The following is a 23,521-nucleotide window of genomic DNA, read 5'->3' as shown; positions in this document are numbered from 1 at the left end:
CCCCAAGCAACCCTGTCAAACGCTTTTTCAGCGTCTAACAGGATTGCACCCAGGGGGGAGCCCGTGACTTGTGCCCAGTCCAGCAAAGCTATAACACGGCGAACATGGTCTGTCGTGTCTCTACCAGGGATGAAACCGTGTTGGCGTATAGAGACTAAAGGTGATATTACTGACGCTAACCTTGTAGCTAGGATTTTTGCAAAAATCTTATTGTCAGTATTAATCAACGAAATCGGGCGGAACGATGCAGGATTTAGCTCTGGCTTATTTTTTTTCTTAAAAAGAATAATAGTTGTAGAGCGCCAGGAGTCTGGAATGCGGCCCAATTGTGCGTTTCTGAGGATTGTTAAAAAATCCTGCCTTATCTCGGTACGAAATATGGAATAAAACTCAAGAGGAATGGAGTCCGGGCCAGCCGCCTTGCCTTTAGCTAGTGAGTTCAGCGCCAATTCGACTTCCTCCCATTCTATTGGAGCTGCCAAAATAGTGTTCTGCTGGTCTGTAACTTTTGAGGTATTAAGATCATTTATAAAGGAAACAAACTCGTTATCTGCATTAGTATCATTAAGTTCTTCAGTATATAGAGAGCTATAGAACTCAGAGAAAACAGCCAGAACTCCCTCAGGAGTGTCCTGAATGTGACCCTGAGTATCTTTGATCTTAATAATATGATTAGCATGGGCCCGCTGCTGGAGACGTTTGGCCAGGACCCTACCAGATTGTTCACCAAACTCGAACATCATCTGACGATACTGAGAATATTTGGCAGCCAGGTCCTGTCCGAAAAACTCGAGCAGAGAAGCCCTAATAATCGCAACCTGAGTTTGAAGATGTGTTATATCGCGGTCCTCCCTGATTGCATCAGTGAGAAGGACCTCTGCACGCCTTAGTGCGTCGACCCGGACATTAGTCTGCTCAGACAATCGCCTCTGCCGAGAGTACGAGAAGCTTTTTGTTTCACCTCGAATTCCTGCCTTAAATGTATCCCAAATGATATTGCTCTGTGCTGACCCCCTATTCAAGTCTAAAAACTCAGTTACCCATGGGCGCATATGGTCTAGATATAGTTGTTCAGACAAAAGCTTTCTCTCGAAAGTCCATGCTCTAGGGGGCTTCGAGTAAGGATTTAAAATAACATTAATAATCAGCGGATTATGATCCGAAATTATACGAGGCGAGATTGAAATCGAAGTATTATCAAAAAAATGGTCAGAAAGGAAAACATAATCCAAACGGACCATTTTTTTGTGGGGGGCCGAAAAATATGTGTAGCCATCTAGATAATTCTTGTGGTAAGACCATAAATCGATCATTGAGTGCTCCTGGACCAATGCTTGCAGTGCTCTAAATACTCTGGGTTTCTTGCCCGCATATTTTATTTGACCTGTTATGAGATTAAAATCTGCGGGAAGGTTGATATTAAAATCACCGCATAAACAAATAGGATGGGGCCAGGAGGCTAATTCTATATTTAGATAATGCAGGACTGCAGGATCGTCAACATTTGATCCGTATACAGTGCATACTGTCAAAGGTCTACCATTAATTGAGAGCTCAGAGATAGCCCAACGGCCTGCATTATCTTGGGAAGTTCTGACACAGGAGCCTAACCCCCTCTTTGCCAAAATTGCCACCCCTCTAACCATAGAGGACTGTCGAGAGCAGCCAATTAGATCATACCCGGGTATTTTCAATTGCTCACGGTTGTTCCATGGAATGTGTGTCTCCTGCAGACATAATATCTCTAAATGCAAGACCTGAACAACCTTTGAAAATAATGCTCTCTTCTTTCCATCATTGAGGCCACACACATTCCATGTTGCTATACGAATTTTACCCACTGCCATCGGATACTAGACACAACAATAAAACATGCAAAATAGCTATACTGATTGTAGTAATAAGGACACCATGATGAAAACTAGTCAATTTGTCAAGCTTTTTTCCTTTTTTTAATGCACCTATTACCCACCCTCACCCCCCTCCCCAAAAAGCAACCCATCCTTGACTCCCCCGAGCCAAGGCCCATCCCTCCCACCCTGTCCTAGTGAGGCCCAAACCCCCCACCCAAGGCATACGGACCGAAGTCCGGGCGATGGAAGTGCTGGTGTTGGCCGAAACGTCCTCCCCCGATGACACTGCAGACTGAAGAACACCCCAGGTAAAGATGCTAAAAATAAACCTATCATATCAGAATAAGCTAGGAGAAGTATCAGCAATTGGGGATCCCTGCACAGAGGAGTCTGGATCAATAAAAGTGATAACAGAACAGAAAAACATAACTTAGATCCGGGCTACATCTGTTTACTAAATTGAGTCCAAAAATGATTTAGCCAAAATTTCGGACTCAAAAAATTGAGTCTGAGTCTGATGAACCACTTTAAGCTTGGCAGGGAAGAGTAGGAAAACCTGCGCCCCTTTAGACTGGAAAGGAGCAATAAGTTGGCGGAGCCGCCACCTCCGTTCGACAGTAGCTGGGCAAAAGTCCGGCCTTACAAAAAATTGACAGCCCTTCCCTGACCGTTGCCTGTCCGGTCTGGCTAAATCATATATCCTTTCTCTAGCTAAGAAATTGTGCAAAGAGATTAGGATAGCACGGGGTCTGTTAGGTGTTTGATCAGGACGATGTTTAAGTTTAAAGGGAAATCGGTGCGCCCGCTGGACTTCCAGCTGCCAGTCCCATTCCTTAACCTCTGGAAATGCTTCAATGAAAAGATCGACCACAAACTGCCTAATATCAGAGCCTTCCAAACCCTCGGGAACCCCCAAAATTCTTAGGTTGTTGCGTCTAGCCCGATTTTCCATGTCCACGAGCTTCCATTGAATGTCATCCAGCTGAGACTGAATTGCAACTATGGTGGTCTTTTGAGTTACTAAGTCATCTTCCAGCGTGGATATCCGCGTCTACGCTTCTGTGACCCTAGATGCTATATCTGTGCAGGTTTTAATCACTCTTCGGAGTGAATTCTGTATCCTACGGCATGCCCCTTGTGCTCTAGCACTCTCCTGACGTGTCTCCTCGCGATGCGCCATTATTGTTTGGTAGATTATGGCTAATGTCATGGGGCCAGTAATGGGGTCCATCTTAAGATCGAAGTTGTTTTCAACCTGATCTTTAGGAATAACAAGCAAACCAGGCTGTGCTGAAAAAGAATAGTCCCAGGCTAGGGAGCCTTCCTCTATACCACGATCCTGGGGTGCCCGACGTACCGTAGGAGGGGCAGTCAAGGGGACAGATGGATTAAAAACATCGTTGATTCGCCAATCACCTGCCTCGCTGCTCTCGTCGTCGTCGTCAGACCAGACCTTATCTAGCCCCTCGTCATCAGTAGAGGACCCCATATGATCTGACAAGGAATAAAAATTATCCCCGTCAGTATCAGCATCGTTATTCAGAGACCCAAGGGGTAGGGAAGCTGATGGAGTAGTTATTTGGGGAGAGTGGGCTGCCTCTGCTGGCTGTATAATGGATGGAGAGCCTGGAGGGACTACATCTCCCAGCATTCCCTTTGGTTGCACTTCAAGAGGCGACACAGACTTTGAGCGCTGGAAGCTTCCCGCCGTGCCCTCCAGAGAGAGCGCCGTCGCATCGGGATCGGGATCCACAGTATTTCCAAGCACTACGGGAGCGGAGGGAAGAGAGGAAGATTCGGTGATGACAGAACCCTGTAAGTTTTTATTTGCAGTTCCGGCTGTCCGCGTTTTGAACATTGCCGGCACCGAGGGTGATGTAGGTTTCGGTGTTTTCCCTACTCTGCAGCCCGCCTGACCTCGTTTGAGGAGCTCCGAGGGTGCTGGGGCTGACAGTGCATCTGCCGCCGTTGTGGCCGCAGCCGCCGAGGTCGCTGATTTGGATGAAGCTCGAGGCGGGTTCTTCGTCTTCGGGGGCATCACCGCAGCACTGCCGTCAGTAGAGTGGAAACCAGGACCGCGATAACCAAACACAGGTAATGTGGCAGCCTTCAGAGTCAGACGGGTTATCAGGGTCTGCTGCCGTAACTTGCCATAATAATAGGTGGCCCACCAGAGCATCGTAGATTAATCTTCCCCCATGCCATATAAGAGAAAGGATTTAGTACGTCATCGGGGGTGAGAGAACGCCGAGGACCAGCTCACTCGACCAGAATGCTGGCCGCCATCTTGCCTCAGAATGTTGAGGATTTCCTATGGAAAATAGGTCCTAACTATAACTACCTACTGGCGACTGCCAGTAGGTGATATATATGTATATATATATATTATATATATATATATGTATATATATATATATATATATATATATATATATATTTCAAATCAAATCGAATCGACTTTATTCGGTTTCATTGTGTAAAACCATAAACGTTTGTTAAGACACAAGACAAACAATGAAATAGTATACATTTCATCACACAATAAGCTTAATTCGACAAAGATCTAAAACTATCCAGAAAAAAATGCAAAATTTAAATACCTATTTCCTCAACCCCCAATAGAAGATTTTGGGTAAGAAATGGGGTGGCTGTCAGGCCTTAACTAATATATATATGTCATCACGTTACAAGGAACCTAGACCATTGCTAACAATTAATCAAAGCAAGCCCTGGCCTTCACTGCAGAATTTCAAGAATAGATGAGAGCTGGGCGAGCCTGCTTCAAATTCATCCTTTTTAATATGGGGGTAATAAAACATTTACGGGGGACCTCATAAAATTTACAATATAATATGAAGTGCAGCAAATCCTGTGGAGACTCATTGTCACAGCCACAGGGTGATAACAGCTATCCTTGTGTACTCCCCCTTGGTACAGCCAACATAAAATGAAACAAATCCAGGCGAAACCTGGTCAATAAAAAACGTTCATAAATACTAAAAGGCCCCAGAAGATATGGCTCGGTTGATGGTGTTGTTTTCAACATTTCAATTTTTCGGACACTAAGGGTCTCATTAGGATGGCGGGTGGACCTGAGTCCGCCTGCCATCCCCGTGGTGTTGGGACCGGCTGCCAGACATGCGGCAGTCCTGCACTGCGAATTAAAATGCGACCGCCACCATGGCCGTTCCATTCTGGGGTTTAACATTGCAGAGGGTGCTGCTGACAGCAGCAACTGTTGCGATGTTAAAATTGTATGCCAGGCATTTCATTGCACCACATGGCAGGCACCACATGGTGCCTGCCACTTGGTGCAGCGAAATGCTATGGTACCCCCCAAGTGCACCCCGTGTCCCCCAGGCACAAGGGGAAAAGGCACAAGGGGAAAAGCGGCAGACGGACTTTACGTCGCCGCAATACCCCCACCATCATAATATAGCCGGGGGTAAATCTCATGACGATGGCGTAACAATCGCCAATGTCGATTCACCAGCTCGATCTCTTTATCCAAAACTGTCGCTTCTCGCTGTAAGAACGCGTCCATAGTTCTTGCTGCAGCTGTGGTGCCTCCCTGGTCCTTTCCAGCAGATAGAGTTGCATTGTGCCTCCCCATATTATGTCCAGTACAAAAATCCTGAATACCGGGTCTGAAATCCAAGGAACAGGAGAGGTTTCCAATTAGTTAGCTGTCTCTACGACGGGATGTACCGGAAACCATGGAGCTAAAAGTTAAAAATCTCCATGTTTACAAGCGACCTGCAGCATATAAGCACAATTTCAGTGTCAACCAATGACTATAAAATGTAAACAAGGCAACTGCCTTCCTTTCTGCACCACTCCCCCAGTCACTGTAGGTACTCCTTTTCAAAAGCTCAAAATAGATCTTCCAAGCGCCAAATATCCAGTGAGAGTGGTCTATATTCCAAATGACAGACAAAGAGGGAGGGCCCAGCCCAGCCTCCTCCGGGCTCGGACTAACGCAGAGAGGCTGCGGGAGCCCTGGGCTTTTTAAATGCTCCTCCTGGCGCGAAACTGGTGTCTCTGGCAGCGTGCTCCCGCAAGGCAGGCTGGTCTGTGCAGTCCTGCAGTAGGTAGTTATAGTTACAACCTAGTTTCCATAGGAAAAGCATTTTTTGATTTGCTAATAACTTTGGCGTTGTTTGACGAATCTTTGCGACATTCTCGAAAAAAAGTCTATCCAGGTCAGCTCCTATCCTGAAAGTTTGGGGGTGATTCGTCAAAGGGGGGCTGAGAAAAAAGAGGGGTTTCAAAATGTGGTTTCCCCATGCTAATTTCCATAGGAAATTTTGCGACAAGCTACCGCCCGAACTGCTGAACGGAATTAACCCAAATTTGGCAGAAAGGTAGAGCTTGTTTCAGAAAGCGACCTTTTTTTAAAATGGTGTAAATCTGTTGAGTAGTTGCTGAGAAATTAGAAAAATAAAAGTTTCGATATCTGGGCGGAGCCTAAGTCCTGTGCACGAGCTTCACTGTGATTGGCTGTCATCTTGTGGCTCGGTAGAAGCGAGTCGCTAGAAAACAGAGAAACAAAGGTATAAAAGAAGAGAAGGGGGCAGGGTAGAAACACACTGACCCCCTAGGCCTGCTCAGGGAGTCCCAGAAGGTCCTCCAGGGTAAAGAAAAAACATTTAAAAAAACAAATCGGAGCAATTTGCACTGGGGTCGCGGGTTCCCGTGTTTTATTTTAATGAGACCCCAGGGTGGGATAGGTCCCGGGGGCATTTCTTTAAAAATAATAGCAGGGGCTCGCTGGAGCTGCGGGGGCCCGCTGGGGTCCCCGCAGTCCGTCGGCTGTGTTGCCGACTTTGGTACAGGAAACCAGGGTTCGAGCCTCGAGGTTGCGTCCACATCCGGTAATTCTGGGCAATTCACTTAATCTCCCCGTGCCTCAATATGTATGTAAATACGGTGCTCATGTATAGCGCTCCAATACCTTTGGGTCGAGTTTGCGCTATATAAAAAGATGCAACAAAAAAAACTCATGTTGGGAGTTTCTCTATTTTGATCAGCTCTTATCTTGAAAGTTTAGGGGTGATTGGTCAAGGGGGGCTGAGAAAAAAGGGAGGTGTCAAAACGTGTTTTCTCAATGCATTTTCCATAGGAAACTTTAGACAAGGCTACAGGTCAAACTGCTGAACAGAATTACGCCAAATTTGGCAGGGAGAAAGGTCTTGGTCCAGAAGGCGCGGTTTTGTAGAAATGGTGTAAATCCGTTCAGTAGTTTTTGAGATATTAAAGGAAAAAACAATATATATATCTGGTCGGTGCCTAACTCCCGAGCACGAGCTTGCCTCTGATTGGCTGCTAACACTTCAAAGCAGGAAGTGTCCTCTGATTGGCTGCTAACACTTCAAACCAGGAACTGTTAGTATCCATCTTGTGCCTCGCATCGAGTGAAAATATAAAAGAAAGGTTCCGGGGGCAATTTAATATAGCGGAGCTCTGTGTAATGAACATTTGGGCGCAGTGAAGGTTTAAGATTCATTAACAATAAAGGAGAAACAGGTGAGCGCAGGCAGCACGACTTCCACTCCATGACACCAGTAGGAAGATAACCCTTTCACGTTCCCTGTGCCCAACATCACCACTTCGCAGCTATGCCTTTAGAAGCCAGTCCGTCTGCTCACAGCTGTCTACCTTTGCAAGCTAGTACGCTGCTGTGACTCCACCTCTGCGAGCTACTACGCTGCTGTTTTTTTGGGAGCGAACGGCTCGTAGTTCTGCCTCTGTGATTTGAGCGGACGGGCCGCAGTTGTCCCTCTGCGAGCCTGGGTACGAACTGTTCATAAGTCACACTATATGAGCAGTGAAAAGCCATTGTGTGATTCAGTCCGTCAGCTGGCATCTGTCCAAGGCATTTCTGAAAACATATCGGAGCTCTTTCTGTGAGAGATACCCCTTTCACGCTGCGTCTCCCCACAGCAGCAGGTAACGCGCCCTCTTCCCACATCACCAGCATACCCCCAACAACCTTCTTAGGCCCGGAAGTGTCACTCTACGAACTATTAATAAAAAGATGCTTGTGAGGTCGGAGAAATAGGAATCTTAGTCATATATAGATTTACATATAAAACATTTTATTAAAACAAAACAACAACAAATAAAACATTGTACAGCCGTGGCATGTCATCGCTGGTCCATTTGTGATTCACCGCCTGCAAGACAAAAAGAAAGATAAGATGGTGCGTCATGCGTCCAGCAAAGGAGATAGAGACAGAGAGAGAGGAAGAGTGAGAGAGAGAGGAAGAGAGAAAGAGTGAGAGAGAGAAGAAGAGAGAGATAAGAAGAGGGAAAGAGTGAGAGAGAGAGTAAGACAGAGAAATAGTGAGAGAGAGAGGAAGACAGAGTAAGAGAGATAGAGTAAGAGAGAGAAAGAGTAAGATACAAGGAAGAGAGAAAGAGAAACAGTGTGAGAGAGGGGAAGACAGAGAGAGAAAGAGTGAGAGAGAGGGAGAGAGAGAAGGAGAAAAAGAGAAAAAGAGAGAAAGAGTGAGCTACAAGGAAGAGAGAAACAGTGTGAGAGAGAGGAAGACAGAAAGAGAGAGAAAGAGAGAAAGAGTGAGATACAAGGGAGAGAGAAAGAGAGAATCAGTGTGAGAGAGAGGAAGAGAGAGAGAAAGAATGAGAGAGAGAAAGAGAAAGAGAGAAAGAGTGAGAGAGGAAGTGAGAAAGAGTGAGAGAGAAGACGCCAGACAAAGAGAGAAAGAGTGAGACAGAGAGGAAGACAACAGGAGAAACTATGTGAGAGAGAGGAAGAGAGAGAGATAAAGAGAGAATCAGTGTGAGAGAGAGGAAGAGAGAGAGATAAAGAGAGAGAGAGGACGAGAGAAAAAGTGAGAGAGGGAGAGAGAAAAACTGTGAGAGAGAGGAAGAGAGAAAGAAAGAATGAGAGAGAGAGTAAGAGACAGCGAAAGAGAGAAAGTATAAGAGAGAGAAAGGAAGAGATGGAGAGGGAGTGTTGACACTGGAGAAAATCTTCTCAGCTCACCTTTGTGCCACCGATGTGTCTCCAACCACGTGCCGGGACATAGTGCACACTCAATTTTAGTGATCTGAAAGATAGTATAGATGTAGTTATTGCAGAGTACATACAACTGCATACGCGTAATTCTCTGTTTCAAGGAAGAGAGAAAAAGAGAAACAGTGTGAGAGAGAGAAAAAGAGTGAGACAGAGGAAGAGAAAGAGAAAGAAAGAATGAGAGAGAGAGGAAGAGACAGAGAAAGAGAGAAAGAGTGTGAGAGAGAGAAAGGAAAGATAGAGAGTGAGAGAGAGATTGTGAGTGACAGAAAGGAAGAGATGGAGAGGGAGGGTGTGTGTTGACACTGTGGAGAAAATTCTCAGAACTCACCTTTCTGCCACCGGCGTGTTTTGAAGAGGGTCTACCACGTGCCGAAGAAACCTCCTCACCCATTGTGTACACGCGGCGCAGCGGAGCTCACAATTCAGTTTGAGTGTTGATTGTAGGATGGCCACACATCATCACAGGCCTGCTAGACAAAAAGCAAGATAAGATTGTGCGTCATGCGTTCATCAAAGTAGAGAGATAGAGAGAGAAAGAAAGAGTGAGAGGAAGACAGAGAGAAAAAGAAAGAAAGAGTGAGAAAGATGAAGAGAAAGAGAAACAGTGAGAGAGAGGAAGAGAGAGAGAGAAAGAGTGTGAGAAAGAGGAAGAGAGAGAGAAAGAATGAAACAGTGTGAGAGGAAGAGAGAGAGAAAGAGTGTGAAGGAGAGAAAGGAAGAGATGAAGAGGGACAGTGAGTGCCCACATTGTGTACAAAACCGTCACAGCTTACCTTTACGCCACCACTCTGTCTCCAACCGCGTGCCGCGACCTAGTGGAACTCTCAAGCTCCCACATCTGAAAGATAGTACAGAATAAGTAATGGCAGAGCAGCGTTGGATACGGATTCAAAATCGGCCCGGGCAGGCTAAAAAACAAAGTGGCCCACATTTGCATATTGCCTTTCCTCAAAACACTGCTTCGGTGAAATATTAAATAAAAATGGGGGGGGTGGGGGAGATACAAAAAAATGCACGGATTCGTTTACACTGGTTACTTAAAAACAAGTGAGGCCACTTCTGCTCAGGCCCCCTGCCCGTTTAGGTATGCATACATTAATGGGTGGCTCTGCGAGAGAAAGAAAGTGACATTCCTGTCTGTTGCTAAACATGAGGTAATGATGCCCATCAGCCTCCAGAAAGGCCATTCAGACACCCACTGGGCCGCTGGCTGTATCCAAACAACAGCGACACCGTCCAAATCTGCCCCCCAGACTGCTCCAAAAAGCAGCCCACAGTTGGAACTTGGCACCGGCTCCTCGGGCATTGCACCAGTGCCCGCGTTACCAATCCAACACTGTGGCAGAGTATATTCGAGTGTGTATGCCTAAATCGCTACCCCATCCACTCCCGCCGCCCAGAGGTATCTGCCCGACGCTGCGCATCAAGGCCTCACTGCTCACCTTTTTGCGGTCATGGCACCCTCCACATCATGCAGCTCTGTTCTGCAAGCTAATAGGTCTCACATTTGGTAGTGAGTCTTGATATCGCCATGGCAGAGGACATACTAGTGCACCTATCATCATCGCAGGTTGTACACCCGCTCAGTGCTTGCGGTGCTACTAACTCAGTGAGAAGTGAGGCCACACACGTGGCGGTAGGCCCTCGCTATTGGGCTCAGACCTACACTGCGGTGCAGGAGAGCACACAAAACATCAAGTGTCCGGACCACTGGGACGGGCCATCACCGTGGCGGTGTGACTGTGCCGGCCGCAGTGCATGCGTTGTGAGCAACTCTAAAATGGCGTAGAGCACGGGCCCCGGTCTTTTTTATTAGTAGGGTCATGTGTCCGGTGACGCCTGTGCTGGATGGGTGTAGTGTGGGTGTATACCAGCCGTGAAGGAGTGGCTGTGGCATCAGTGTTGCCAGATTGGGCTAGATCAGGCACAATTGGGCTATATTTTGCCTGTTGTGTGGTAAAACTTTGGTTTGTGCTAGTTGCCAGATTATAAATATATATACAGCGCTCCAGCAAAGTAGTATGTTAAAGCGCTTTATTAGACAACTATTTACTTGGCATCCTGCTGCAACATCAATTCCAGTGCATTCACCGCCTGCTTAACGCGGTCGCAGCCCCTCCTTCCCTAAAGTAGCAATATAGGCTACTGGCTTTGGACTATAGAAAGCTTAAGAAATCTGACAACACTGGTTGCGGGTGTCCGTGTTGGAGTGCTACCATCACCTGGGTTGCAAAAGCCAAAGTGTCACTCTGTGAGCCAAGTCCAACAATATGGCCAGCATGGAAGGTACAGGGAATTATTGACACTATATTCATCCATAGTTCCACACAAGAAAGATGGTGGACATGAGACATCTGTGTGGCTATGAATGTGTATTGCACATTCAGTGGAGTGTTGCATCTGTAGCAATACAGGGCCATGGAAAGATGAAGGTTCATTTTTTGGCACATGGAGGGCAGACAATTAGAGACAAGCTTTTTTGTCGGAGTTAGGCTGCACCAACACATGTACTTATACAATCACTGCGACGATCCTCACCCACTTATAAATTCACTATACACTCTGCTTACAGTACTCTAGTGCAGTCTCTACATACGTACTTGTACAATGACCGAGAAAAAGTTATATAACTAAAGCTTTCCCCCACTGTCAAAGGTAAGATGGTTGCATACGCTGTCCAGAGCACTATGTAATGTGGTAGGGCCTAGGGGCAGCATGTTGCATACATAATGAACACACGGACACAGATAGATAGTGGAACTGGGTACGGGCATGTGCGCTCGACTCCTTTTTATTACCAGGGTCACATGTTCAGTGACGTCTGTGGTGGTTGCGTGTGGGGTGATTGTAAGCCAACCCTCCAGGAATGGTTGGTGCTGGCAACAAGTACAACAGTAATCATTGGATCAGACACAGAGATTCAATCATAAAGGGTCAATGATTTGTGCTGCACTAAGGTACGGGTACCAGATATGAAATCATACAGAAAAGATTCTATTGCAAAGTATTCATGACTTGTGATACACTGAGGTAGGACAGCAGATGTGAAATTATACACAAAATATTGTATCAGAAAGGGTGCATGAGTTGTGCTGCACTGAAATTCGGGCATCAGAAGCATTTAGCGTCTGCGCAGCCAGCGATGATGCGTGTTCCGGGCGGGCAAATGTCTCTTGCATACTGGACTGCGTCATCTGCAATTGAGACTCGATGTGAATTGTGAGCCCTGCTATCCGCAATGTAGATGGAAGGCAGTAGTCAGCACAGAAATCAAGGAATGCTTTCTGTCACTTCCTCTTGACAAAATCCGAGGACATAGAGTACAATTCTGTCTGCAATTAATAAATCATGTCTCAATGTAAATTGTGAGCTCTGCTGACCGCAGTGTAGTTAACAAAAGATGAAATATGTATGGAATACATTGTCAAAATGCGTAGGTTTCGGGGACGTTATAGTTAGTTGCCTACTGGACTCTGAAATTCATGAATCAAGACTGAATTCGAACTGTGAGCTCTGCTGGCCGCAGTGTAGACTGCCATTCAGTGTTCCTTTGGACTTGCAAGATGAATTTTGTGATTGTACTAAAGCTATAATTGATATGAAAAAAGTTATTGAAGCAAGGATACTATTTAGGTTTCGAAGATGTTGTAGTTAGTTGCCTATTGGACTCTGTAATTAATGAATAAACACTCAATTTTAATTGTGAGTCGTGCTGATCTCATTGTAGGCCAGAGGCAGCGGTCAGCAAGGGCCCACAGCCACATTGTGTTCAGTAGAGCTGCACAGTTATTGGCAATTCAGCGTGTGTGCAGCCAGCGATGATAAGTGGTGCACTGAGTAAGTGGTACCTGAAGCAACCAGCGTGTGCGCACCCTGCGATGATGCGTCGTCCGAGCGGGCTGCAGTGGGAGAAATGTCTTTTGCCTACTCGATCCTGCCTTAATAAGGCCACGTGGTGATGACTTAGGTGCATTGAGTTAGTAGTACCTTTGGCGCTCAGCTTGTACGTACCCTGTGATGATGCGTGGTCCGGGAGGGCCGCATTTGGACCAATGTCATTTTTCTATTGAATTCTGTCTCAATAAGGTCACGTGGCAATGACTTGTGGTGCACTGAGTTAGTGGCACCTGAAGCACTCACCGTGTGCGCACCCTTCCGATGATGCGTGGTCCAAGAGGGCCGCACTGGGAGCAATGTGTCTTGCGTACTGGACTGCATCATCTGCAATCGCTACTCTGTCTGAATTGTGATGCCTGCTGTCCGCAGTGTAGATCGAAGGCAGAATCTGTACAGACATAAGTCTGCGGTGCTGTGCCGCTGGGTTCGCAGGGGGCCTGTGTCGAGAAGACCCGCAGTCATGACGGCAACCATGTGGCAGGGTGAGGACCACCGCTCTGGCAGGCTCGTTGGTCTTCACAGTTCACAAGTGAACCACGCCCAGAGCCCTGGCTTATTTATTCATACTCCTATGCTGGAGTGGCGTACGTTGGACCAGTCCACTGCACTTCCGCTTCCAGGTGAGGACAACACAGCTACATGTCCGAGATCTTCTCCACTGCCTGAGGTAACATGGTTGCGTCTATTGTGCACAACACTACAAGCACCAGCAGTATATGTACAGATGGAGAGGTTTATGATCTGTATAGTGAAGTCTGTCCAGCACATCATCGCTACACTTGGTATTGTGTGCATTATTATTATTGATGGATGAGTTGCGTCCTTCACACATATTTGCTTGCCACATCTGCCAACATTCAAGTATTGTGTGGCTGAGAGACCATGCTGTTTTTGGAAGGTCCGCTGTCCTGTTTTGCGCTGCTTCTGTAGTAGTAGGGATGGTGGTGGTCCGGGGGGGACATCCTGAGGCTGGTGGCAGTGAGTGTTGTGGCCTTCATGGGTGTTTGAGCTGCGTGATCAGTAACTCTATGACATATGTTGCACTTCAGTAGTGATTCTGGGCTGCGATCCCTTTCACATTGTAGGTAGTAAAATGCAGATGTTAGATACCTACTGCAAACGTGGCTTATTCCCTGTTTTTGGATCACACCCGAGATTTGGATGCTCGTTGAAAATATCGAGAACTAGTGCTTTTGTGTTAATTTTTGCACGGAACGTCTACTCTGCATATTGTTAGCGTTAGTTGTTGTTCTCATTTGTGACAAAAAAAAATTTGTGGAATCTATTGCTGGAAAACTGGGGATATTGGCTGTTTTCACTAGGTTGACAATGAAGTGATAATTTAAAATCACTGAAAAAACTATAGGTGTAAAGAAGAAAATAATTAGAAATTAGCATTTAAAAAACATTTCAATTCACTGAAAAAACCATAGGTTTCAGGTACGTTATGATTACAAATTAGCATTTAAAAAACCTTTGAAATTCACTGAAAAAAACATAGGTTTCAGGTACATTATAGTTACAAATCAGCATTTAAAAAACATTTGAAATTCACTGAAAAAACCATAGGTTTCAGGGACGTTATAGTTAGGTGAACATTTCATTTAGAAACCATAGAAATTCCACCGTTATAGTTAGTTTAGCTAACTATAACTTGCGCCCCCGCAATGCACTGCTGATGACGTCACATATTACATCATTCATGACATGGTCAGTGACATCACTGATGACATCTCAAATGACATCACTGATACCATAAACACAGCAAAATGGTCTCCTCATACTCACACAACCAGTACGCATCACACAAGTGTGAGGATTCAGCAGAAAGATCACTTACTTGGAAAATTCCAGCTCATACTTCATTTTCAGCATTTGCCAGTCAGGTGAGTCACTGCTTCACTTACATCACCTAGTGAGAATCAGAACATTAAAAAGCAGTCGACAAGTCTTCAGGTTTAAAAGTAAGTATGACATTGGAAAAAGTATTACACATCACATACTTGGCATTTAAAGGATTCAGGAAATAATTCTTGAAAAGAGCATCTCGGATGATTTAACTAAGGTGAATGGATGTGTACATTTGTTTTGTGAAGCAACAGGGAGAATATTCTTCAGCAGTATGAATTCATTAAGGGCAGAGCTCATCCAGACAACTCAAAGGAGATACAGGTGTTTAATTAAAATGAAACAGTAGCAAATTGTATTGTTTGTAGTGTGATTGTAAGTTTGTTTTATGTGTATCTACTACCTTACAGGGCAATGCTATTGAAATTAAGCCTAGTGATTCTGAGGGCACAGAAAGGAATGGAGACTTTTTCTTACAGGTGTACATGCACTCTTCAATGTGAATAAGCTTTTATTCATCAAGAGCTTTGGTTCTTGAATGGATGGGAATTTCACGTGTGCTTTAGAGATTAAGATCCACCGCACACTCTAGCTGGGGAAAACGACTATGGATTGCAGAATTGTCATATAACAATGCCACGGATACTTTTATCCGTAATCATCTTTTTCTCTTACTTTTTTATATCATCCACAAATGTTACCTCTTTCAGGTTCATCCACTACTGCAGATATGAACCAACTCCATTAGATTTTACATCAAACTTCCCACACCGTTAGAGATACCTTTTCTACAAGCTATTGAATATGAAATATTTTGACGACAAATGAACTCCAGCACCTTAACATAGAATGTGGCTTTCCAACAAATACTACCATTTAAAAGGGTTTAATGTTTATTAGATAATAGGTCATTAAAGGGTTTTCAATCCTACGTTCTTTGCATATAAATACATCCAGTATTTCATTACCCACACATGGGTCCTCCTCATCCCAGTCCTAACATAGTGAGGCAATCATGCCTTCCGACAGCCAATCAGAATGCTAGAATATTTTTCAAAAAAAAATATAAACCCCTCCCACCCACCGCCATGCCTGTTTTTTTTGCTGTCCGGCATTGGTCGGAACACTGGTTTGCTCCTTGTTTCCTGTTGCCAGTTTTCGAGCTGGACGGGCTGGGTCTGCGGAGTGAGTTTTTTGTTTCTTTTACTGTGGTTAGTGTTTACAAATGCACTTTTGTTGTATGTGGCAGTCGGCTGCGTTCCTGCTCCTTGGCCAGAATGCACTCCCCGTGCATGTGCTTGGCTGCAGTGAGGAGTTTTCCCTTTGCGTTCTGGCCTCTGGTCATTCCGGTGCTGGGGTCTTCTAGCAGCATCTGTCTCCCATGGCCATGGTTGTTTGTTCTGTGGCTGTGAAGGAGGCGGCAGGGCTAGCCCTTTGGTTTTCCAAGTCTCATGTTACATGGGTCTTGGTTGCTTGGTGACAGTGTTAATGTGGAGTGGCTGGGTACTTCCTGGTGTGTGCTGGGCTTCTTGTATGGTTTGCTGTTCCTGCTTGTGCACATGGGTGTTGAGTATTCCTCTCAAGTGCCTGCAACATCTTTATCCATGCAGCGTAATGTCCTTTTGTGACTTTCCTGGTCTGTTTGCAGGATTTATTTCATTCAGCCGTGTAGGCTGGGCTGCTTCAGCCTTCTACTGGGGATGTTTCTGAGGCCATGGACAATTCCCCATAGGTTTTTCGGGCATGTTGATCTCTGTTCGTGCGGTGCTGGGATTTGACCCCCAGTCCTTGTCTGATGATGGGTTTTACTCCCTGTATAGTTCCTTGGTGGTAGATGTCATGCCTTTTCAGGATGTCCTCACAGATATTCTGGCTGTGTCACCTGGCGGACTTTGTCACCCAGTTTCCTCTGGTACCTGGGGTCAATTCTGTTTTGTCCTCCATGGCTTCTTCTTCCTCTTCCTATTTGGATGCGCCTTCCTGGGCTGACCCAGTTGTGCGGGTGGTAGAGTTCGCACTTACGCATTCTTCTGCTACTTCTCTTTTGGGGTGCGTACTGGCGCTTCATCCACCTATGCTTTGTAGGTCCATTCTTTTGGGTACCTGTTTGACTGTCTTCCGGGTCATGGGGTTCTCACTCCTGTGTTGGCGCAGATGGAGGTCTTGCCTCGGTTTCTGTCTGCTGTACTTTTGTTGCCCTGAGGGCCCTCTCCTCGGCTGTTGGGGCGGCGGTGGCTGGTAGGAGGTCTCTCTGGACAGCGCTTTGGTGCCTTGATGCTGCTCAGACACCTTTGTCCGTTACCTGCCTTTTGTGGATTTGGCTTACTCCAAAGACAGTTTATGTAGAGAAACTTGTCTTTTTTCAATTCTCTGAAGTTTCCGGGTACTCTGTCTCCATCTCAGCCCTTTCATGGCCGGGTCCGTGGTCGGGTGGTACGTTCCATTTGGTTCCCAGCCTCTGCAGCACCTGCAGCTGCCCCTGGGTGTTGGTCAATTGGAGGTGTGCCTGGGTGGAGTCACTGTGGCCTGGTGGTTATGGTTGCGGTCTCTTTCTCAAGAGGTTATATGTTCAAATCCTAGTGTTTCACTGGTTGTGGGTTCCTGTCTACATTGTTGGCGATGTTGCTATTTTGGGGGCTTGGCTCCATTGTTCCTGGATTCTTGGTCCGGTCTGATTTCCACCTGGTTGGGTCTGTCTCTCATTGATCTTGGTTACCGGATTCTGTTTGGTGGCCATCCCCCCTTTGTCCATAGGCCCAGTGATGTGATCTGCCATGTTCTCTGGTGTCGGTCTGTTTTTGTCACAGACGTCTGTTTTGCTGGTTCCGGTGGCGGTGCGGGACCTGGGGTTCTGTTCCTCTCTATTCCTGGTCCTGGCGCCCATTGATTACTTCCGCTCGATTCTGAGTTCCCGGGCCTTGACCAGATTGCTGCGGCTGGGTCATTTTTGGATGATCCCCTTGCAGCCAGTCATTCCCCTCATCCAGTTGGGTAATTTTTTGGCTGCCCTGGATTTGTAAGTCGCCTGTTTTCACATTGCCGTCCATTCAGCGGGTCAGCAGTTCCTGCGGTTTGTGGTGGCTGGGCTCTTTTACCAGTTTCTGGTGTTGCTTTTTCGGCCTCTCTACTGCTTCCCGGGTTTTTTCTGCAGTGTTGGCTGCTGCTGTGAGGGTTTTGATGAGTCTGGGTTTCACTGTGTTTCCCTATGTTGCTTTTGTCTGAGATCTGCTTCCACCGTCCTTGAGGCTCTTCTGGCAGTGGTGGCATTGATGGCCTTGTTCCAGGTTCTGGGGTTCATGTTGGATCTGGCCTTTCTCATCTGGTTCCTGTTCAGGGACTTTGGTTTATCGGAGGCCTGTTTGGCACTTTGCTGGGGGATGTTTTCTCCCTCCGGCTCGGTTCTCTACCCGATTGACTTTTCTGCGGGTCCTGCTGGGTCGCGCTTCTTCCCCGGCTCATGGTTGGTTCCAGTTCTGGGGGTTGGTGGCTGCCACCATGGCTGTGGTTCCTTGGGCATGCCTGTGCCTCGGGTCCTTGGTGATTCTTTTGTTGACTCGTTGGGACCCTTCCCATGCAGGTTGCGTGGCTCTGGTTCCTCTCTCCCCTGTTCTGGTTCCTTCTTTAGACTTGTGGCTTTGCTCTCCCACCCTGGTGTAGGGGGTGCGTTTTCTGCTTCCTTCTCTCCTCCTGTTGGCCTTGGATGCCTGTCCTTGGGATTGGGGGGCCACGTTGGGGTCCTTGGTGGCCGACGAGTCTGTTGGTTCGTACCGGCTATCAGGTGGCTTGTTGTTACTTGCGCCTTCATGGGGGGTCAAGGTGCGTGTCTCTGTACCTGCTGTCTTCCGTGATTTGTGTTTGGGCAAAATCTCGTCTGTTGGCATTGAGGACTGTTTGTGTTCAGGGGCATCTGAATATTCATGTGGACGGCTTGGGCCACTTCCTCCCTTCCTCTGTTTTGTGTTGTCTGCCTATTCCTCTGTTCTGGGACCTTTGTCTTCAGATCGAGACTCTCTGGATCGGACTTTCTGCTTCCCCTCATGACGCTCTTCTTCCCCGGTTTTGTTCCGTGGTGGTCTGTCCTCAGGTTTGGGGGTTGCTCTCTCGTTTCCTTGACCTTCGGCTTTGTGTATGCCTTACCTCCTATTTTCCTCCTCCCGAGGGTGCCCCAGCGGATTCGAGGGGGGTGAAGGTGTCTGTACTGATGGTTGCTCCATTTTCGCCTCGCTGTCTTTGGTTTCCCCTCCTGCTGCTGGCGGGGGGCAGGTATGGCCGACTTCCCTTGAGTCCGGCTCCGCTTCTGTGTCCGCACCTGTCTTTGCCCTGTCTTTGTCGCTTGCATCTGATGGCCTGGCTCTTGAGCGATTGTCGTTGGCGTCTTTGGGCTGTATGTGGTGGCCTTTGGCATTCAGTTGTTGCGTCGGCCTTCAACACTTAAGGAATATGGTGCATGTTGGGGCTCTTTTGTCTCCTGGTGCTCTTCTCTTGGTCAGGATCCATTGTTGGAGATCCGGCTTCTATTCTTGTCTTTCTCGTGATGGTTTTTTTTGGAGGTCCTTTCCCTTTGCACCTTGTCTGCTCGTTGAGTAGCGGTTCAGGCTTGTCGGGGTCCCTCGGCCTCTTTAGAGGTTGTTGCTCCTTTGGTGAGTCGGATTCTGCGTAGTATTCGGACTCAATGTGCGGTCTCTCCTGTGTTTGTGCCTTCTTGGGTTTAGGTCTAGGTCAAGGTCCACTCTCTCCCCACAGCTCTGCTGTGCTGTCTCTTGCCTCCAGACCCCGACCTCCTTCTTGGGTGGTTCGAGGCTGCTGTCCGCTCCTGTACCTGCTGCCCGCTCCAACTGGCACCAGACTGCCTGCAACCACCGTAACCTTTCTCAGCCGTTTTTTTCTTAATATTTCCCTGTTGTGCCACTGTTATTGTGCCCATCTGTGTCTTGCTCTAATTCCACCGCTGTTTTTATTTTCTCGTGCCTGCCTGCCTTCCTCCCGGAATTCCTCCCGGAAATTCCCCCGCTCCCGCCTCCCAGCCTTTCCTCCCTCCCACCTCCCCTACTTAAGGGCAGCCGCTGCGCGGTCGCGAAGCAGAAGTGTGCTGCAGGCATGCTGCCGGCGCGCTGAAGGCTCACCAAAGGCAAGCCCGTCTGCGCCCGTCCGCGACCCAACCATTGCCAGCTCCAGAAACCCTGGACCCCCACTACTCATCACTACGACACCACCACCCTCCTCGCACTCAACCCTGGAAGACTTAGAGAATGCCAACAGGCCTCCAACACCGCCGACGCCAGCACCTGCGACACCCTAAAATTCATTCTCCTCAATGTACACTCCATACACAAACATGCCATGGAAATCTGGAACCTACTCGACTCTCTCTCACCGGACATCGCCTTTGTCACAGAGACCTGGACCAATGCATCCTCCACCCCCGATATAAGCAATGTCATCCCAGAAGGATACAAGACCACCCCAACCACCCAGGAGGGGGCCTCGCCATCACCCACAAGAGCACCCTCCACCTCACCACCTCCAGCAAAACCTTCCCCTCCGTCGAACACCTGCACTTCCAGATCCAGACCACCCCTAAAGCCACACTCCAAGGAACCCTCGTCTGCAGACCCCCCAGCCCCCGAAAACCCTTCGCCCCCACCACCATCGACTTGTCGCACCCCACATCATTGCCTCAACAAACTACATACTCATTGGAGACCTGAACTTCCACCTCAACAACCCTAGTGACCCCAACTCCACTATCCTTCTTGGCAACATCGCCAGCATTGGACTTAAACAACTTGTCAACACACCGACCCACAGAGCAGGAAACACCCTTGACCCCATCTTCTTGGCAAGCAACAGCATCCAATTCAGCCACACAACGCAGTGGCCATGGACCGACCACCAATGCGTACACTTCACCATCAACAAACCCAAGGCACGCAAACTAGCCCCACGCCCACCACGAAGGAACTGGGGCAAGGTTACCGACGAGCAAGTTAACTCGACGCAAACGACTCATCCAAAGAACTCCACACCTGGATCTCGGACTCCGCAGACGAGCTCGCCCCGCTACACAACCCCCAGAGACAACGCCCCAGGAAAGCCTCCTGGTTCACCACCGCTCTCCAAGAAGCCAGACACACCTGCAGATGCCTGGAGAAGAACTGGAGAAACACCAAGACAACCGAAAACCACACTACCTACAAGGACGCCATGACAGACTACCACAACCAGATCAGAGCCACCAAGAGGAACTTCATCCAAAAAAAAGTCCTGGCCAACTCCAAGGAACTCTTCAGTGTCATTCAAGAATTCACCAACCCATGCAGCGAAGCCACAGACATCACCCCATCCCAGGACTTCCGCGACAAGCTTGGAACCCATTTCCACCTCAAGATCAAAAAAACCTCTACGACAACTTCATCGTCCATCCACCAGGTGCCACAGGCGGCCCCCAGAAACACCAGTCAGCCCACCATCTCCAACTGGACAACGATCACAGCCGAAGACACCGCCTCAACCATGAAAAGTACCACACGGGGGCCCCCACTGCCCCCTGCCCCCTCACATCTTCCACAGAGCAGCAGCCACCATCGCACCCGAACTACAATGCACCATCAACACCACCTTCAAAACAGGCACCTTCCCAGATGACTGGAAGCGCACAGAAGTCAGACCTCCACTCAAGAAGCCCACAGCTGACCCCACTGACCTCAAGAACTATCGGCCCATCTCGCTCCTCCCCTTCGCAGCCAAAGTTGCAGACAAAACAGTCAACAGGACACTGACACGATTCATTGAAGAGAACGCTGTCCTCGACCCGTAATCCCGATTCTGAAGCAACCGCAGCACAGAGACCGCCTTATTAGCCGCCACAGATGACATCCGCAACCTCCTGGACCAAGGCCACTCTGCAGCCCTCATCCTACTTGACCTATCAGCAGCCTTTGACAACGTCTCCCGCCGCACACTAGTCACCAGACTGCACGACGCAGGCATACAAGGAACAGCCCTGGACTGGATCCGATCATTTCTCACCGGAAGAAGCCAAAGCATCAGACTCTCACCCTTCCTCTCCGACCTCACTAAAATCACCTGTGGAGTCCCACGGGGTTCATCCCTGAGCCCCACCCTCTTCAACATCTACATGGCCCCCCTTGCAGCCATCATCCGAAAACACGGCCTCAACATCGTATCCTACGCCTACGACACCCAGCTCATCCTCTCCCTCACCAAAGACCCCACCACTGTCAAACTCAACTTCCAGAAAGGAATGCAAGACGTCGCAGTCTGGATGACCAACAGCTGCCTGAAGCTCACCGCCGAGAATACAGAAGTCCTCGTCCTCAGTACCACCCCTTCTGCATGTGACAGCCCCTGGTGGCCGACCGCCCTCGGAAGCCCACTTACCCCCTCAGACCATGTCAAGAACCTCGGAATTGTACTCGACTCATCACTCACCATGAACCAACAGGTCAACGCCGTCACCTCCAGCTGCTTCAACACCCTCTGCATTCTCTGCAAGACCTTCAAGTGGATCCCCCCTGAGTCAAGGAAGAAAGTCACCCACGCACTCATCTCCAACGGACTGAACTATGGAAACGCACTCTACGCCAGCATCAACAAGTCCCTACTCCTTAAACTCCAGACAATACAGAACACCGCAGCTAAACTAGTCCTTGGCATCCCCCGACACGAACACATCAGTCAACACCTACAAAGACTCCACTGGCACCCTGTATAGAAAAAAGTCACTTTCAAAATCCTCAGTCACGCCTACAAATGCCTACACAACAACGGACCCAAATACCTCAATGGCAGAATCAACTTCCACGTACCCAAAAGAAACCGCCGATCTTCCAACCTCTCACTGGCTGAAACCCTGCACATCCACAGAGCCAGAGCAGGCGGAAGATCCTTCTCTCACATTGCAGCCAAGACCTGGAACGAGCTACCGGCAGACATCAGACGCTCCCCCTCCCTGAACACCTTCAGGAAGACCCTCAAGACCTGGCTCTTTGGCTAAACAGCTCTGCGGACCCCCACTCAGCACCTTGAGACCCTCACGGGTGAGTAGCGTGCTTACAATTCCCTGACTGGTTGACTGATTTATTGATTGCCTACTGTTTTGCAGCGTCTGCTGTTGCCTCCTTTTGTGCCTTTGTTGGAGGCTGTTCGTTGTGGTTGCCTGCAATGGTGGCTTTTTTGTTGACCGTCACCTCCGCGCTTCGGTTGGGTGAGTTGGGTGCTTTGCTTCTCTGCTTCCCTTATTTTCAGTTTCTGCTGGATGAGGTTGTTTTGAGGCTGGGCCTGGCTTTTCTCCCTTGGTCTCCTCCATGTTTCTTTTGCAGCTGGGGGTGATTCCTTCCTATTTTGCCAGGGGATGGGGATTCCTATGTTCCTTTATCCTTGGATGTTCGCACCCTTCGGTTTTTCATCCTCCGTGCCATGGGGTTTTTGTCTTCCTCCTGCCTTGTTTGTCTTCTGTGGGGGTGTGACTCAGGATTGGTTGGTTTTTCCTTCCGCCTTCACTCACTATGTGCATTTGGCGATCTGCCTAACTTGTGGGTCTGTGGGTCTGCCTTCTCCGTCTCTGGTACAGGGTCGTTCAGCACGTTCTGTGTCCTCTTCCTGGGCTGAGGCGGCAGGGACATCTGGCCAGGAGTTTTGTAGAGCGGCCTCTTAGCGGCCCCATCTCACATTTATTCGGCATTCTCGCCTTGCTGTTTTATGTGTCTCTGTGACCGGTTTTTCTGTTGGCGTTTTGGACGCTGCTGTTCCTTAATCATTTGTTTGATTACGTTTTTGTAATTTTACAAGGATCCCTAGTGTCCTGCATTTTTTCTTCTTGGGTCTCTGCTTATGAGTTCCTCACTATGTTCGGACTGGG

The 23,521-nt window shown here is 48.1% G+C and overlaps 1 protein-coding gene across 1 annotated transcript in view; it reads left to right on the top strand.

Moving 5' to 3' along the window:
• The window catches only part of LOC146813695 (solute carrier family 22 member 7-like), a 406,693-nt gene that overhangs the window by 187,420 nt on the left and 195,752 nt on the right, over positions 1 to 23,521 (top strand). The gene's annotated exons all lie outside the window — the stretch shown is intronic.

The sequence above is a fragment of the Triturus cristatus genome, chromosome 6 (assembly GCF_964204655.1).
Source record: "Triturus cristatus chromosome 6, aTriCri1.1, whole genome shotgun sequence".
NCBI classification, from domain to species: domain Eukaryota; kingdom Metazoa; phylum Chordata; class Amphibia; order Caudata; family Salamandridae; genus Triturus; species Triturus cristatus.
The sequence above is the reverse complement of the archived record's forward strand: the minus strand, read 5'-3'. Positions and strand labels throughout refer to the sequence as shown.